The sequence below is a fragment of the Ornithorhynchus anatinus genome, chromosome 1, assembly GCF_004115215.2.
Source record: "Ornithorhynchus anatinus isolate Pmale09 chromosome 1, mOrnAna1.pri.v4, whole genome shotgun sequence".
Lineage (NCBI taxonomy): Eukaryota > Metazoa > Chordata > Mammalia > Monotremata > Ornithorhynchidae > Ornithorhynchus > Ornithorhynchus anatinus.
Genome location: NC_041728.1, coordinates 75678114 through 75695936, shown reverse-complemented (window position 1 = coordinate 75695936; position 17823 = coordinate 75678114). Strand labels below are relative to the sequence as shown.

The 17823-nt window shown below is 41.8% G+C and overlaps 1 protein-coding gene across 1 annotated transcript in view; it reads left to right on the top strand.

Annotated features, from left to right (window-relative positions):
- Nucleotides 1–17823, top strand: part of KHDRBS2 (KH RNA binding domain containing, signal transduction associated 2) — a 562712-nt gene that overhangs the window by 378335 nt on the left and 166554 nt on the right. The gene's annotated exons all lie outside the window — the stretch shown is intronic.

Below are 17823 nucleotides of genomic sequence, written 5' to 3'. Positions count from 1 at the left end.
GTTGCCAAATTGTATATTCCAAGTGCTTAGTACAGTGCTCTGCACATAGTAAGCACTCAATACATATGATTGAATGAATGAATGAAAAGTGAAAGTATATGGGGTAGATTTCAGGAGCCGATGGGAGACCTCTTGGGAAACCATCACGAAGCAGGAGAAGAGTGAGGTGGTGATGGGGAGATTTAGAGAATTTCATCACATCTATGTTACCTATGCAATTGGTTCTGTATCCTAAAAGCACTTTGATACTCCCCCTCTACCCCCCATGCCACCCCAAGCACATGTGTACATATCCTTATCATCTACAGATTCCCCTATCCTTAATTTGTGTCCCCTACTAGATTGTAAACTCCTCAGGGGCAGGGAATTGTGCCTACCATATGTATTATATTATCCCAAGTGCTTAATACAGTGCTCTCTGAACAAGAAGCTCTCAATAAATACTAGTGATTGATTGATTGAAGTCATAATAATAATGTTGGTATTTGTTAAGCGCTTACTATGTGCAGAGCACTGTTCTAAGTGCTGGGGTGGACACAGGGGAATCAGGTTGCCCCATATGGGGCTCACAGTCTTAATCCCCATTTTACAGATAAGGTAACTGAGGTGCAGAGAAGTCATGCCAGAGGCCTTCAATTTTACAAAGAAAGTAGTGAGCAAAGTTATCAGGCATTATGGGGTTAGGAGATCAGACTTAGGGATTTAGAGATAATGTGCACTGCTACCCATGTGAGCTTTCAAGAAGCAGTCTCTCCCCCAGGCACAGTGCCTTTGCAAGGGATGGATTTGGGCTCAGCATTGTCTTTGAGAATTTCAGAATATTTTAAAAAAACTTTTAGTATGTGGAATTTCTATATCCAGTATTATTTTTCTATGATTTCCATTAAATAGTTTGCAAATAATCTTAATACAGATTGATGGTAATCAGGAACAGTAAACATGAAAAAAAATCTCCATATTTAAAATACTTAACTCCCTAAAACTATCCCTGTTAACCTTGATAGAGAAAACTCACCTTTCCCAAATTAATTTACACTACTATACATCACATCACAACCACCATGGACATTAAGTACATACAGTCCATCTTTAGCATATATTCACATATTGATTAACATTATGTACTTTATTCCCAATCGATCCATCTCTTCTTATGCCTGTACTCTTGCTAAAGAGTTGTATCTTTCTTTGTCCACCTGTTTCCAATATTGGTAAATGATGCGAACCTGCCTGTCACCTCCTGGTAGATTAGTTTGTAAGCCATACAGCAAGTGCTCAATATATAATAGTGATTGAGAGTTAAAAAAAAAAGAAAAAAAAACAGAATGCACACTCAAACTTATATTTTGGGCTTTAATAGCTCCCTTCTCTTTTAAAGAATGAAATATTCATGTCCCCCTAACCTAATAAGGGATTTGATCTTTGTAGTACTGTATTCCCAGTGGTTACTGAACAGATGCTAATTGCCTGAGGTTTCAATAAGGTGAATTTTCCAGACTCAACCCCATGCTTATTAAAACCCATTCCAATTTGGTTGAGGTATGGTATATTTCTAATAAGCTCCTATATTATATAATATTCCACCCAGTTGAGGCTAATTTGAGAATAGCTAGAACCAGGTACCAACTAAGTTACTATTTGCTGTTGACACATAGCTGCTCATCTCACAAGTCATGTTGTGTTTTATTTCAGATGAGTTGCCTTTGTCCTAACTGGTTAGGGACTAACCGGCTCAGCTGGAACCTGTTTATTTTATCCTATTCCCACACCTCTATTGGCAGCCAAAGCGTGGTTTGATTAGAGAATATTTTCACACAAGAACTAGTAGTTATAATCAAGTGTAAAGATGTGTGTGGTAGCTATGCCTATTAGAATCACAGGGGAGAGATGTTTGGCAAGAAATAATCACTTATGGTCCCCTGCAGGTTGTCTAGCTAAGGCTTTCATTACCTGGCACCTATGTGCAAGTGAAATATTCTAACCAATTTGTTTATGGGCATGATGCCATGTAGTAACAGATGGATGTGAGTGTAGATAACTGAGAAATCATGCATATATATATTGACTGTGGGTACTAAGAGCATGAATCCTATCTCACAATATCAAAACAGCTGCCTGTTCTGAGCTTTTTGGTATACTATTATCACCATATGCTTTCCCAGTGGGAGGCCCAGCTTGGCAAAATGAACTCTCATGTATTATACGCAAGATATTTCACTAGGCACATCTTTCCTTCCTCCTCTTCCACACTTTCTCTTACTCCCTACTGAAGGCAAGAGGAGTTGGGACAAGTGGTGGGAATGGAGATTTATTTTATATTTTGAAAAAAAATTGAAACTAGGCCTTGAATTCACTAGAATGATGAGGAAAACACAGTTCTGAGAAAATACTGATGAAGTACAAGAGGGAGTATTTCAGGAGAAACTTATCTACCTATGTTTATCGTTACCTCTTTCCAATGGCATGAGTTATTCCTTGGTAGTAAGTTAGGCACTGTAGTAACTGTAATAGAAAAAGGCATCGGTGCCTCAGTTACCTCATCTGTAAAATGGGGATTAAGACTGTGAGCCCCACGTGGGACAACCTGATTCCCCTGTGTCTACCCCAGCGCTTAACAAATACCAACATTATTATTATTATTATTATTTTAGTCCATTTAAGGAACAGCATAATGCGTCGTTCCTTTCTCTCATGGTGATTGTTCAGGATAATGCAATAAAACAGTCTCCTATTGATCTGAAAGATACTTTTTCTACAGTGTTGCCTCACTTACATCCAGGTAATCATTCTGTATACTTGGAATTGGCTTACCCATAATTATATAGTGGTTTCATATTTGTAATCCATACCCCTTCTAGCTTAATCTTTGTTAACAAGAAGCACCTACTATGTGCTAAGCATTGGGGTAGATTCAAGGGCCTGGGATTGGACACAGTCCCTGTCCCAAGCACGGCTCACGGTCTGTCTTCTTCCTGTTTTATAGATGAAGAAACTGAGCCCCAGTGGGGATTAAATTACTTGTCTGAGTTCCCACAATAGGTCATGGGACTCAAGCTCAGGTCTCCTGACAAGTTATTTTCCCTAGGCCACTAAGTGTTCTAGTGGGTCTGTTTTCCAGGTTTTACCAGCCTGCCTCTCAGGATGGTGGCTCTGTTGATGGGATCTATGGGTACAGGGGAGATGTCTGTTGATATACATACGAGTCAGAACTCAGCATGATGTTTCCCTGATTGCCATTCGGGATTTTTCCCAAATTGAAAAACTATGCTAGACATCACTCCAGGATAGGCTTCATTGCTGCATTTTTGCTGCTTCATATTTATATCTGCCATGTGATGGAAACCTCTTCCAAAACCTGGATTTCTTTTGATTCAAAATATTATTATGGTCTGCTCCCAAAGCTTCAACTACCCTATGACCAAATCTACCTCTCTATTCTTGATCTCTGCCCTTCCCTGCACTCACCTTACCTTCTCCTTCCAGGACATCTCTACTGGGATGCCCCATCACCATCTCAAACTCAACATGTATAAATTTGAATTTCTCATCTTCTCTCCCAAATTCTCTCCTTCTGCTGCCTTTCCCATCACTGGGGTCAACATCATTCATTCATTCATTCAATCGTATTTATTGAACGTTACTTTGTGCAGAGCACTGTACTAAGTGCTTGGAAAGTACTATACAGCAATATCACCCTCCCCATTTCACAAGCTTGTAACCTTAGCATTGTCCTTGATTCATCTCACCTTTGACCCACATATTCAGTCAGCCACTAAATCCTGTTGATTCTATATCCACAGCTTCTCTAAAATTTAGTCCTTCACCTCCATCCAAAATGGTTCAAGGATTTGTCACATCACATATCCTTGCCTCCTTCTGACCTGCCTGCCTTCTTCAGCTGCCCCTTCCCCTCCTATCCAAACTTCACTCTGCTGCCCAAATAATTTTTTCTAAAATACTGTGCTATTCACATCTCCCCACTCCTCAAGTACCTCCAAGTACGCCCATCCAAGTCTGTGGAAACTTCTCACCTATGGATTCAAGCTCAATATTACCTACTTATCTTCACTCCTTTCCCACTACTACCCAGCCCCCACACTTTGCCAACCCACTCATTGTCTCTTGCTCTCAACTAGCCTGCTCTTGTCTCCTTGCTCACATTTTCCCCCTACCTGGAATTGTCTCCCCAGCGAATCTGTAAAACCACCGCTCTCCTCATTTTCAAAGCCCTACTAAAATCACATCTCAGGAAGTCTTCCCTGGCTAATCTCTCATCCCCTATCCAATTTTCTCTCCCCCACCTCTCCCATGTACTTAATACCACTCCCTAGGCACTTGGATACTTACCCCACCAGCACTTATTTATGTACATATCCTTATAATCTGTCTCCTCCACTACACTAAGTTCCTAGGGGGAAAGACCCTGCCTACCAACTGATTGAACTCTGCCAATTCAGTACAGCTCAGTACAGTGCTCTACATAAAGTAAGCACTAAATAAATACCATTGATTGATTGACTGACTGCATTTTCTTAAAGTAAACTGAACCAGATAAATGCTTACTATGGAAATAAGGTCATTTGGAGAATTTGAGGTATTGTGAACATATTTTGTGGACCAACAATTGCATCTAAAACCACACATATTTGTTGTTATTTTTGCAAATGATAATATTAGAAAGCACGCCATTAAATGTTTCAGGGTACCAATAAACTGAATTTACTAGAATTTTGGAATATGTGATTAAGAAGAAATAAGCTTTATTAGATTCCACAGAAATAAAGAACCACTACATTGCTCTTTATTCAATACAGGTATGTCTCGTATTTTGTATTGTCTTCTGTATATACACTTGGGATTGGTTCTATCTGAAGCATCAGGAACACGGTTTGGTCTCAAATGCTAAGCTCTGAATTCTGCAGCAATTAAATATTCAGCAGGATGTTCCATCTCCTGTTTGACTCATGCAATAAGTATGAATGATTAATTCAACGTTAGGTTTATGCTTAATGAAGAAGTAGAAGTAATCTTTGTAATATAACATTACAGATTTAAAGTTTGAAAAATGCATCTCTGTGCTATAAAGAGGGCATAGTGATGTATGGTCCACATTGCAGATTGAATTTTTAAGCTGTTTTTCTATTTCAGGATCGTCTTTATACATTAGCGATATCTTTTGATTTACATATGTTTGGTTCCTTTGCCTTTTTGCTTTTCATGAGACTTGCAACATTAAAATAGACAATTTGTGGTTGCAGATAGCTAAAGGTCATTAGAAGAATGTCACTGTATAGTCAAAGATTTAGACGTTGAGTGTGGTAAAGCAAACTTTTACTGGTTGCTTTTTATCTATCAAATTTGAAATAAAATAGTAGGCATAGATATTAACTCATAATCTATCCCTCTACAGCTGGCAGCAACTGAATGAAGAAATTTATGTTTTCCTGGGAGTGATTGATATTCCCTCTTGAAAGAAGTATATAAACACCAGATCAAAGAATAGCACATAATTATAATTCTAGAGAGGTGTTTTCATGGTATTTGTTAAGCACTTACTTTGTGCCAGACACTGTACTAAGTGCTGGAATAGATATATAAATTAAGCAGGTTAGACACAGTTCCTGTCTCACATGGGACTCACAGTCTTAATCCCAATTTTTACAGATAAAGTAATTGAGGGAGAGAGAAGTTACTTAAGTTAAAAAGTGCAGCCTCTCTCTTTACTGGACTACTATTTTACTCAATTTCTCCTCTTTTCATATTAGATGAGATTATTTAAACCTAGGATCACTCTGCTTCTCTTTAGGAGTTTGAAAAGAGAGAATGAAATTCTACAATCTTGCATATGTGTGTGCATTGATGTGTGTGTGAGACAGTGAATTTGTTGAGATAATATTGTGCGTTTTACACTATGTGATACTATTTTGAGTCCTTGTACTTATTTTTTATTCTAAACTGCAACCTAGACCATTACTTTGGGGACAGGTTTTCAAAGCTTGGTTTTTAATGGCCTTGGCCTTTGGGGCTGATTAACACTTTTGCGGAACTTTAGTGGTCAGTATTTACCCTTATCTCAAATGATGATCAGCAGTGTTGTAGAACTGGATCAAAACAAAGCACTGAAAGATTTCCTTTGGCTCAGCATCAATAGTGGGGTATATCTTCAATCCATTTCATAGATAGCTTATAAAAAATTTCAAATATATTTTTATTCTTTAAAATGAATTTTTAGAATATTTGAATGGCCTCTCTTTGCAGAATAATTTATCTTCGTACCTCCACTTAGACTGTATATTTCTTTGAGGGAAGGAAATGTGTGCATTGTAGTTGTTGGGCTCTCCTAAGTACTTAGTCATAGCCCAGTTTGCAAAGCATTGTACTAAGCACTTGGGAGAGTACAGTATGACGACAGACACATTCCTGCCCAGTTTGAGCTCAAGTCTAGAGGGAAAGACAGACATTTATATAAATAAATGAATAGATCAATGAATAAATTTATAAGTAAATGAATAAATTACAGATACATACATATGGGCTGTGGGAATAGGAGGGAGCCCGTTATTGGGCAAGGATTGTCTCTATCTGTTGCCGAATTGTACTTTGCAAGTGCTTAGTACAGTACTCTGCCCTTAGTAAGCACCCAATAAATGTGATTGAATGAATTAATTAATTCAATCATTTATTGAGTGCTTACTAAGTGCAGAGCACTGTACTAAGCACTTAATAATGATGGCATTTATTAAGTGCTTACTACATGCCAAGCACTGTTCTAAGCGCCAGGGTAGATACAAGGCGATTAGGTTGTCTCACAAGGGGCTCACAGTCTTAATCCCCATTTTACAGATGAGGTAACTGAGGCACAGAGAAGTTAAGTGACTTGTGTGACTTTGGACAAGTGACAGAGCCAGGATTAGAACCCATGAACTCTGACTCCCAAGCCTGTAATCTTTCCACTGAGCCACACTGAAGGAGCAAGTAAGAGCGACACAGAAGGGAGTGGGAGAAGAGAATAGGGCTTCGTCAGGGTAGGGTTCTTGGAGGAGGTGTCCTCAGTAAGGTTTTGAAGTGGGGGAGAGCAATTATCTCTCTGATTTAAGGACGGAAGGCATTCCAGGCTGGAGGTAAGATGTGGACGAGGGGTGGGCGGCGAGATAGATGAGCTTGAGGTTCAGTGAGAAGGTTAGCATTAGAGGAACAAGTGCGCAGGCTGGGTTGTAGTAGCAGAATAAAAAGGTGAAGTAGGAGGGGATAAGGTGATTATGTGCTTTAAATCCAATGATGAGAGGTTTTGGTTTGATGCAGAGATGGATAGGCAACCACTGGGGTTTCTTGAGGAGTGGGGAAACAAGGTCTGAACGTTTTTGAAGGAAAATTATTTGGGCAGCAGAATGGAATATGGAATGGAGTGGGGAGAGACAGGATGCAGGGAAGCCAGCAAGGAGGCTGATACAATAATTAAGGTGGGATAGGATAAGTGCTGCATTAATATGGTGGCAGTTTGGATGGAGCAGAGGGGGTAGATTTTGGCAATGTTGTGAAGGTAAAACTGACAGGATTTAGTGATGGCATGAATGATAGGGAGAAGTCAAGGATAATGCCAAGGTTACGGGTGAGACAGGAAGGATGGTGGGTGATGCTGTCAACGGTGATGGGAAAGTGAACAGGAGGACAGGGTTTGGGTGGGAAGATGAGAAGTTTAGTTTTGGTCATATTAAGTTTGATGTGATGGGAGGACATCCAAGTAGAGATGTCTTGAAGTCAGAAGGAAATAACAATAATAATGATAATGATGGTATTTGTTAAGCGCTTACTATATGCCAAGCACTGGTCTAAGCACTGGGGTAGATACAAGGTAATTAGGTTGTCCCAAGTGAGGCTCACAGTCTTAATCCCCATTTTGACAGATGAGGTTCATGAGGCACAGATTAGTTAAGTGACTTGCCCAAAGTCACACAGCTGACAAGTGGCAGAGCCGAGATTAGAACCCACAGCCTCCGACTCTCAAGCCCATGCAATTTCCAGTAAACCATGCTGCTTCTCCATTGTGAAACTGCAGAGAGGGAGAGAGATCAGGGCTGGAGGTGTAGATTTGGGTGTCATCAACACAGAGGTGATAGCTGAAGCCGTGTGAGTTAGGGGATGGGCGGCAGAAGAGCAGCCCATGAAAGAGAGTGAGAATGAATAGCCAGAGAGACAGGAAAGGAGCCGGGAGAGGACAGTGTCAGTGAAGCCGAGGTTGGATAATGGTGGATCCAGGATTAGAATTCAGGTCCTTATGACTCCCAGGCCTGGGCTCTATACACTAGACTATGCTGCTTCAGGGAGGTTGTTCCAGGCTAGAGGGAGCATGTGGGAAATGGGTCGGCAGTGAGGTAGATGAGATTGAGTAAACTGGAGCTAGAGGAGTACAATGTGAGAGCTGGGTTGTAGTAGGAGATTCATTCATTCATTCAATAATATTTATTGAGCGCTTACTATGTGCAGAGCACTGTACTAAGTGCTTGGAATGAACAAGTCGGCAACAGATAGAGACAGTCCCTGCCCTTTGACGGGCTTACAGTCTAATCGGGGGAGACAGACAGACAAGAACAATGGCAATAAATAGAGTCAAGGGGAAGAACATCGCGTAAAAACAATGGCAACTAAATAGAATCAAGGCAATGTACATTTCATTAACAAAATAGAGTAATGAAAATATATACAGTTGAGAAGACGAGTACAGTGCTGAGGGGATGGGAAGGGAGAGGGGGAGGAGCAGAGGGAAATGGGGGGAAAAGAGGGTTAAGCTGTGGAGAGGTGAAGGGGGGGCGGTAGAGGGAGTAGAGGGAGAAGGGGAGCTCAGTCTGGGAAGGCCTCTTGGAGGAGGTGAGTCTTAAGTAGGGTTTTGAAGAGGGGAAGAGAATGAGTTTGGCGGAGGTGAGGAGGGAGGGCGTTCCAGGACCACGGGAGGACATGGCCCGGGGTCGAAGGCGGGATAGGCGAGACCAAGGGATGGTGAGGAGGTGGGCGGCAGAGGAGCGGAGCATGCGGGGTGGGCGGTAGAAAGAGAGAAGGGAGGAGAGGTAGGAAGGGGCAAGGTGATGGAGAGCCTTGAAGCCCAGAGTGAGAAGTTTGTGTTTGGAACGGAGGTTGATAGGCAACCACTGGAGGTGTTTAAGAAGGGCAGTGACATGCCCAGATCGTTTCTGCAGGAAGATGAGCCAGGCAGCAGAGTGAAGAATAGACTGGAGATAAATAAGGTGAGGCAGGTCGAGATGTGAGATTGCTGGGAAGGAGAGAGTACAGAGGTGAAGATGTAGATTTGAGAATCATCTGCATAAATATGGTCATTGAAACCATGGAAGCTAACGAGTTCTCCAAAGAGTGGCTATAGGTGGAGAATAGATGGGGACCTAGAACCGAGCCTTGAGGGACCCCCATTGTCAGAAGGTGGGAGACAGAGAAGGAGCCAGCAAAAGAAACAAAGAAGGAAGAATACCATAATAATTATGAGATTTTGTTAAGGGCTTACTATATGTCAAGTGCTGTTCTAAGTTCTGGGGAAGATACAATGTTTCAGGTTGGAAAAAATCCCTGTTCTATATGGGACTCACAGTCTAGATATGAGGGAGTAGGATTTAATCCCTGTTTTATAAAAGAATTGAGGCATAGAGAAGTGACTTGCCCGACATCACACAGCCAATATGTGTGAAGGAGCATGACATAGGTGATAGACCACAGGCTTGGAAGTCAGAAGGGCATGGGTTCTAATGCCAGCTATATCACTTGTCTGCTGTGTGGCCTTGGGCAAGTCACCTCACTTCTCAGTGCCTCAGTTACCTCATCTGTAAAATGGGGATTAAGACTGTGACCCCCATGCCTGTATCTATCCCAGCGCTTAGTACAGTTCCTGACACATAGTAAGAGCTTTACAAATACAACAAATATTATAATGTGGCAGAACTGGGGTTAAAACCTTGATCCTCTGACAGGGCAATCCTCTTTCCACTAGGTCATGCTGCATGAGTTGTCGACTGGTTGAGGTGTGAGGAGATGAATGCAGAATATTTTTTTATAAAAGTGATCTCAACAGCAGAATGAAATATGGACTGGAGGGAGGGGACTATCTTGCACCCATCTGACTACCTTGCACCCATACATCTTATCTTTCATTTCTCAGCTATCAGTAAATTAATGGTATTTATAGAGCATTTATGGTGTGCAGAGGACTTTACTAAGCTCTTAGGAGAGTGCAATAGAGTTGGTAGTTATTCCTGCCCTTAAGGAATGAATGTCATTGATAGGTTATAGTAGTAAGCTCATTCTGTAAACTTGTTATGGGCAGGGAGCATGTTTCCTAACTCTGTTATGTTTTACTCTCCCAAGTACTCGGACAGTATTCTGCGCACAGTAAGTGCTCAATGAATCCATTGATTGATTGATAGTATTTTTTAAGCACTTACCATCTGCAGAGTAATAATAATTAATATTTGTGGTATTTATGTTTTTAATATGTGCCAAGCACTGTACTGAATGCTAGGATGGATACAAGCAAATCGGGTTGGACACAATCCCTGTTCCAAGTGGGGCTTACAGTCATTCATTCATTCAATTGTATTTATTGAGCACTTACTGTGTGTAGAGCACTGTACTTGGTGCTTGGAAAGAACAGCAGGCTTACAGTCTAAAGCGGAGAGACAGACATCAAAACAAGTAAACAGGCATCAATTCAAGAAAATAGAATTATAGATCTATACATATATACATAAGTGCTTTGGGGTCGGGGAGGAGAGCAAAGGAAGCGAGTCGAGGTGACACGGAAGGAAGGGTGATCTGAGGAAAAAGGGGCTTAGTCTGGGGCTTAGTTTCCAGAAAGGCAGCATGAACCCTGCATAGTGGGCAAGGAAAGCAGTTGGCACAGCTGTGGTGGAGTAGGGAGAGAAAAGACCATGCAGGGACATTAGGTTGCAGTTACCAGATATTTTGCTCAGTAATCATGAAGAGAAGACATGTTTCCATGAGGGTATGTACAGATAGCTGCGCTTTCTGTTCAAATATAGTGATAAAAGGTCTACAAACCATCAGTACGCCAGTCTAAATTTATAGCCATCAAAATTGTTCTTTTCTGTACACCAGCATTGTCACTGATTTAGTGCAGTGTAATAATATCCCTCTTTTTCCCAGTCTTCCTGAAGAAAAATGATATTAGGGAGACAGGTGCACCCTCTGTCAGGGTCCTCATATGTTTAATGGGTACACCAGCATCTACTTCTCTGCTTTTTCCTACCCTCAGGGATTTGGTAAAGAGAAGTGAAAAAACTGATAGAGGATCACTTTGTAAACTAAAAGTATTTCACATATTTCAGGAAGATTATTACAATTAGCTTTATCACAACCATACAGGAGTGAGAGAGATGGCATTGTCGGGTTCTTCCTTTCACTCACCCAAAGTAATTAACTGTTTCCTGAGCTTTTTAGACTACTGCAATCCTTTCTCTTTCAGCTCACTTGCTGCTCAAATAATGTGAAGATCAGAGGTTAGACATTGAATAATGTTTGATTTTTTTTGAAGCGGTAATTACCTACCATACAGTTCTACTGTCAGAAAGCCAACAGTATGAGTCTATGATCATTATCAGGTGTGAGTAGGGGATAAATAAAAAAATCAAGGGAAATGTTGATTAAAACTAGGAAAATGACTCCTCTAGAATAGTTATTTTTATAAGAAACACATTCTGGCCCTTTCTTTGGATGAGGTAAAGATGAGAAGTAGGTTTGAGAGGCCTGTAAATAAAAAGTACTATTCTGCTTGGCAGATGGGCAGGAGATTTTACCAATGGACAGGAGATTTTACCATATTGTTTCATAGTCTTTCATATTTTACCATATTGTTCCCTATAGACTATAACCTCCCTCTAGACTACAAGCTCATTGTGGGCAGGGAATGTGTCTGTTATACAGTTGTGTTGCACTCTCCCAAGTGCTTAGTACAGTGCTCTGCACACAGTGCTCAATAAATATGATTGATTGATTTCAGAAAGCACTCTCATCATCTTCTAGCCCTAGACTGAATGTTCCATTGATTTTTGTATCTCTGAGCACAATGGAGTGTCAGCTTATCCTGATGCCTCCAACCAGCTGGTGTCAAGGTGCAGGAGGATGAAGGTGTGGGCTGGAGTTTCTGGAGAGTGGAGCCTCCATTGAGGCATATTTTATTTTTTAACCCTCATCTCACAGTCCAGGACTTCAAGGGAAAATGTGACATATGGGGCCTAGCCCCAGAGAAGGGTGCAGGATATCCTGGACCTGGGTCAGGAATGGAATCCAGGAATCCCTATCAACTCTGCAACCTGAGCCCTTCAGCAGGGACACTGCCTGCTTTTTCCCCACATCTTGCTGGGTGGGAGTTCGTGACTGCAAAAGAAAAGATGAAGCACCTATGTCCTGGAAGAGAAGATTTGTGCTGGGCAAAGGCCAACCCCTTCACAGAGGAACTGTCAGTGGTTAATGAGTGGCAGAATCAATTGACAACTGACAGCATTAGCACAGCTGTCAATTGCTTCCACAAGTCATTAACCACCGACTGTGTCTCCACAAAGTGGGTGTACTGGGCTGCTGCCTGGCCCAAACCTACTCTGACAGCACGGACTCAAGGTGCATTAGAGGAAGCAATTAGAGAAAAGCTAACCCACTTAGTGCCAGTCCTGTGATAGTCAGTTTTTTCAGGGGCTCAATTATTTTATTTTGCAGAAATGGAATCATGTGAATGTAGCAGGCCTTCCCCGAGATCTAAGCAGTTGTGCACTACAGTACCAACGCCCCCTAGGCTCACTGGTTAATGAGTCATATATTGTTCAAACTCAGTTTCTTTAAAATTGGTTATCAGGCATGTTAATACAGGCAGCATTGGTGAATCCCAGTAAAGTCAAGGGTTGTGGATGACAGTATATTCCTGTAAAGCAACACAGCTGTGCAGAGTGCGGGTGAAGAAACATTATTTTAGTCAGTTAATCGATGGTATTTGAGCACTTAGTACAGAGCACCATATTAGGAGCTTTGGAGAATGCAGTATAACAGAGTTGGTAGACATGTTCTCTGTCCACAGTGAACTTACAGTCTAAAGAAAGAATTACAAGAATTTTGAAAGCCATGCCTATTTCTGTATATGTGATTAACAAAAGAAATATAAATGATCAACCCCAACCTTAAGCCTTCCTTACAAATGCCCAAGACTTGAATTAAGGTTGCTCTTCAGCAGGTTTTCTAGGATATCTACTCTGTGAAAATCTACAAGTTACAAAAAAAAAGGATCTACCCATTGACAGAAATTGGTTTGGGGATTAAGTTAGTGGAGATGACTATACAAAATAAGTATATTTTGGGGAGATACATTCAAAAGAAAATGTAATTCTTGCTCCAAATTTTCTAAGGTAGGTTTCCCATGGTTCACCTACACACAAAATACTCCATTCTAAATGAAAGAGTACTATGCTAGCCAATAGGCAGCTCAGAATAGTAGCTGTTGGATTCCTGATGAAGCAGGGATGTTTTCTGGTGTCAGCTTGAATATTTGAAAAGCCTTTTGGAAAAATGCACTATTCATCTGAAGTAGAAAGGACTAGAAAATATCTAATAGACTATAAACTCCTCCAGTGGATTGCAATATCCTTGTGGTCAGGGATCATGTCTACCAACACTATTGTATTCTCCCAAGTGTTTAGTTAATATAATACTGTGCACACAGAAAGTACTCAATAAATACCACTGATTGATTGATGTCCTCTGAACTGCCTCAAGTGCCAAATTCAGATCACTCTGAGTGAACCATAATCTGATGAATAGAAAGAAAATAAGCACCAAATCAAGGAGCCTAGAACATTAAATTCCACTTGGAATAAAATGGTATTCAACACTGGCCAGAAAGGAATCCATATGTTAGCAATGAGCAAAACTAGGCTCCTGAATTCACTCATTCATAGATGGCTAGATCACATCCAAAGTGGTGTGCTGTAAAAGCTTTCCAGACAGATCTGATAGAAAACAGGTAAAATGAATGCAGTAAAGCAAAAGACTAAAAAAGACACAACTTAAATCACACAGGTCAGATTAAATCCCTCCCACTTCCTATTGCGCTACCCAGTCTCATCGGTTCTGGTTTAGCTGGCCCGCATTCAGTGCCTCTAATACTAGCTGTGGCAATGGGAGATGCTTGCCCTCAGGCTTTTCACACAGACTGACACGGTGGATGTCTCAGCCCCACAGGACTCTTGGCCAGGGGTCATGTCTCCCCAGCAGAAGCCAAGCATGGAATATAATAATAATAATAATGTTGGTATTTGTTATGCGCTTACTATGTGCCGAGCACTGTTCTAAGCGCTGGGGTAGACACAAGGGAATCAGGTTGTCCCACGTGGGGCTCACAGTCTTAATCCCCATTTTACAGATGAGGTAACTGAGGCACAGAGAAGTTAAGTGACTTGCCCAGAGTCACACAGCTGACAAGTGGCGGAGCTGGGATTTGAACTCATGACCTCTGACTCCAAAGCCCGTGCTCTTTCCACTGAGCCACGCTGCTTAACCTATATCTATATACCTACACACACATGCACACAGGTGCCAGATCTACTTTCTTCAGGAGATGTCTCCCCTCTTCAGACTAACATCACTCTGACGTCAGACATACCATCAGATAAGTCATTTGTCTCGGCTCACCCACTAACCCTCGGCAACTGTTTGTTCTCAATCGACTTCTTCCCCATTGCTTTCAAACATGCTCATGTCACCCCTATTGTAAAAAAAACCCATTCCTTGACCCACAACTCTTGCCAGTTATCCCTCCATATCCCTCGTAACATTCCTCTCTAAAAAATCGAGTGAGCTGTCTACATCCGCTGCCTCAAGTTCCTCTCCTCCAATTCTCTACTTGAACCCCTCCAAACTGGCTTCTGTACTCTTCACTCCACAGAAACCACCCTCTAAAAGGTCACCAATGATCTTATCCTCACCAAATCCAACAGCCTCTATTCCCTTCTAATCCTCCTCGACCTCTCAGCTTCCTTCAACACTGCTGACCACCCCCTTGTCTTGGAAACATTGTCCAACCCCAGCTTCGCCAACACTGACCACTCCTGGTTCTCTTCCTATCTCTCTGGTCACTCATTCTCAGTCTCTTTAGAAGCTTCTCCTCTGCCTCCCACCCCCTAACTGTGGTTGTCTCTAAAGATGCAGTTCTGGGTCCCCTTCTAGTCTCCATCTACACCCATTCATTAATTGATTCAATTGTACTTACTGAGTGCTTACTGTGTGCAGAGCACTGAAGTGCTTGGAAAGGACAATTAGACAACATATAGGGGCAATCCCTACCCAACAACGGGATCACAGTCTATAAGGGGAAGACAGACAACAAAAAAAAACAAGTAGACAATCATCAATACCATCAAAATAGATAAATAGGATTATAGATAGATACACATCATTAATAAAATAGAGTAATAGGTACAAATATACACAAGTGTTGTGGGGAGGGGGAGGGGGTAGAGCAGAGGGAGAGAGTAGGGGCAATGGGGAGGGGAGGAGGAGCAGAGGAAAAGGGAGGGCTCAATTTGGGAAGGCCTCCTGGAGGAGGTGAGCTCTCAGTAGGGCTTTGAAGAAGGGAAGAGAGTTAGTTTGGGGGTTGTGAGGAGGGAGGGCATTCCAGCTCAGAGATAGGATGTGGGCCAGGGGTCAATGGCGGGACAGTCAAGAACGAGGCACAGTGAGGAGGTTAGTGACAGAAGAGTGGAGTGTGCATGCTGGGCTATAGATGAAGACAAGGGAGGTGAGGTAGGAGGTGACAAGATGATGGGAGCTTTGATGCCAATAGCGAGGAGTTTTTGCTTCATGTGAAGGTTGATAGGCAACCACTGGAGATTTTTGAGGAAGGGAGTGACATGCCCAGAACGTTTCTATAGAAAGATAATCCAGGCAGCAGATGAAAGTTTAGACTTAAGTGGGGAGAAACAGGGGGATGGTAGATCAGAAAGGAGGCTGATATTATGAGAGATTATACCAGCAAGGTAGCAGTTTGGGTGGAGAGGAAAGGGCAGATCTTGGCGATGTTGTGAAGGTGAGACTGGCAGGTTTTGGTGGCGGATTGGATGTGGGGTGAATGAGAGAGCAGAGTCAAGTATGACACCAAGGTTGTGGAACTCATTCACTCCTATTGTTTCAACTATGCAGATGATTCCCAAATCTACATCTCTAGCCCTGATCTCTCTCTCTTTCTGCAGTCTCGCATTTCCTCCTGCCTTCAAGTTATCTTTACTTGACTGTCCTGCCATCACCTCAAACTTAACATGTCCAAAACAGAACTCCTTTTCCTCACACCCAAACCCAGTCCTTCCTTTGACTTTCCCATCACTAAGAGATAGCACCACCATCCTTCCCTTGTCATATGCCCATAACCTTGGCTTTATCTGTGACTCCACTCTCCACTCCATACTTCACTCCTCTATTTCCAGTCTAATCACTAAACCTCAATCTCATCTATCTTGCCACCAACATCTGACCCATGTCCTGCCTCTGTCCTGGAATGCCCTCCATTTTAATGTCCTTTGGACAATTACTGTCCCCAGCTTCAAAGCCTTATTAAAGGCACATCTCCTCAAAGAGGTGTTCCCTAAGTCCTCATTTCCTCTTTTCCCACTATCTTCTGCATTGCCCTAACTTGTTCCCTTTATTCACTACCCTGAATCTAGCCCCACAACACTTATGTACATATCCATAATTTATTTATTTATATTAATGTCTGCCTCCCATTCTAGGCCATAAATTCATTGTGTCTGCTGTACCGTTAGAATAATTATAGAGTATAGGTTTTATCATTCAAAATCCTAGTTGATAGATACTCTCCTTTTTAAATAATAACTTTGCTCAGGAGATAATGATTTTAAAAACTCTAAAAGTCATTCACTTAGCACTGTAAGTTCCTTGTGGGCAGGGATCATGTCTACCAACTAGGTTGTTCTGTTCTTTTCCAAGCTCTTAGTAGAGTGTTCTACACAAAGTACTCGATACTGGAATATTATTTTTGCACCTCCCACCACAAGTCAGATTTCTCATGAGGGCCACCTATGGCAAAATGTTGAACCATTTTTATTTCTCTTTATGGAGCAAGGTGGTCAGAAAGAGTTATGAGCTCTTAGCAAGAGGTTACAGTGCTATTGCAGGTCCTGAATTTATACAAAAAGAATATAGGTTTTAGCAATAGGTGCAACAAATAATGGGAAATGAAGTTAGCTGGATTAAAGAAGCCAGAAGATTGGAGCGGATATTTTGAGGAGATCCGTAGGGTCAGATTGGGTAGGGTGGGAAGATTGCAGTGTTTTGTTTCCCTTGCCTAAACCGACCTGCTTTCCTCCATGGCTTGGAGTGACTCTTTGGATCAGAGCAAATTTAATTGATGTTGCAGAGGGAAAGGTGCTTTTCTGAGCCACTTTGGCTGCTTTGTCCAATAAGGACAACATGAGTTCTCCATAGCTAAGCCATTAGAACTGCAGGGGTCCCTTGAAGTGTGTCCTTTATGACACCAGGCAACTCCCAGCTCTTTTGCAAGAAAAGTGACTCCCTCAGTCTTCTCCTCTGGACTGTAATCTCCTTGTGAGCAAGGAACACTGTCAGACAATCGTATTTATGGAGCAGTTTGTGCAGAGCACTATACTAAGCAGTTGGCACAGGCCCACCAAATCTGTTATATTGTACTCTCCCAAGTGCTTAGTACAGTACTCTGCACACAGTGAGCCCACAGTGAATGCAATTGATTGACTCCCAAAAAGACTCCAGGGTTCTGCCAGAGATCCAACGATA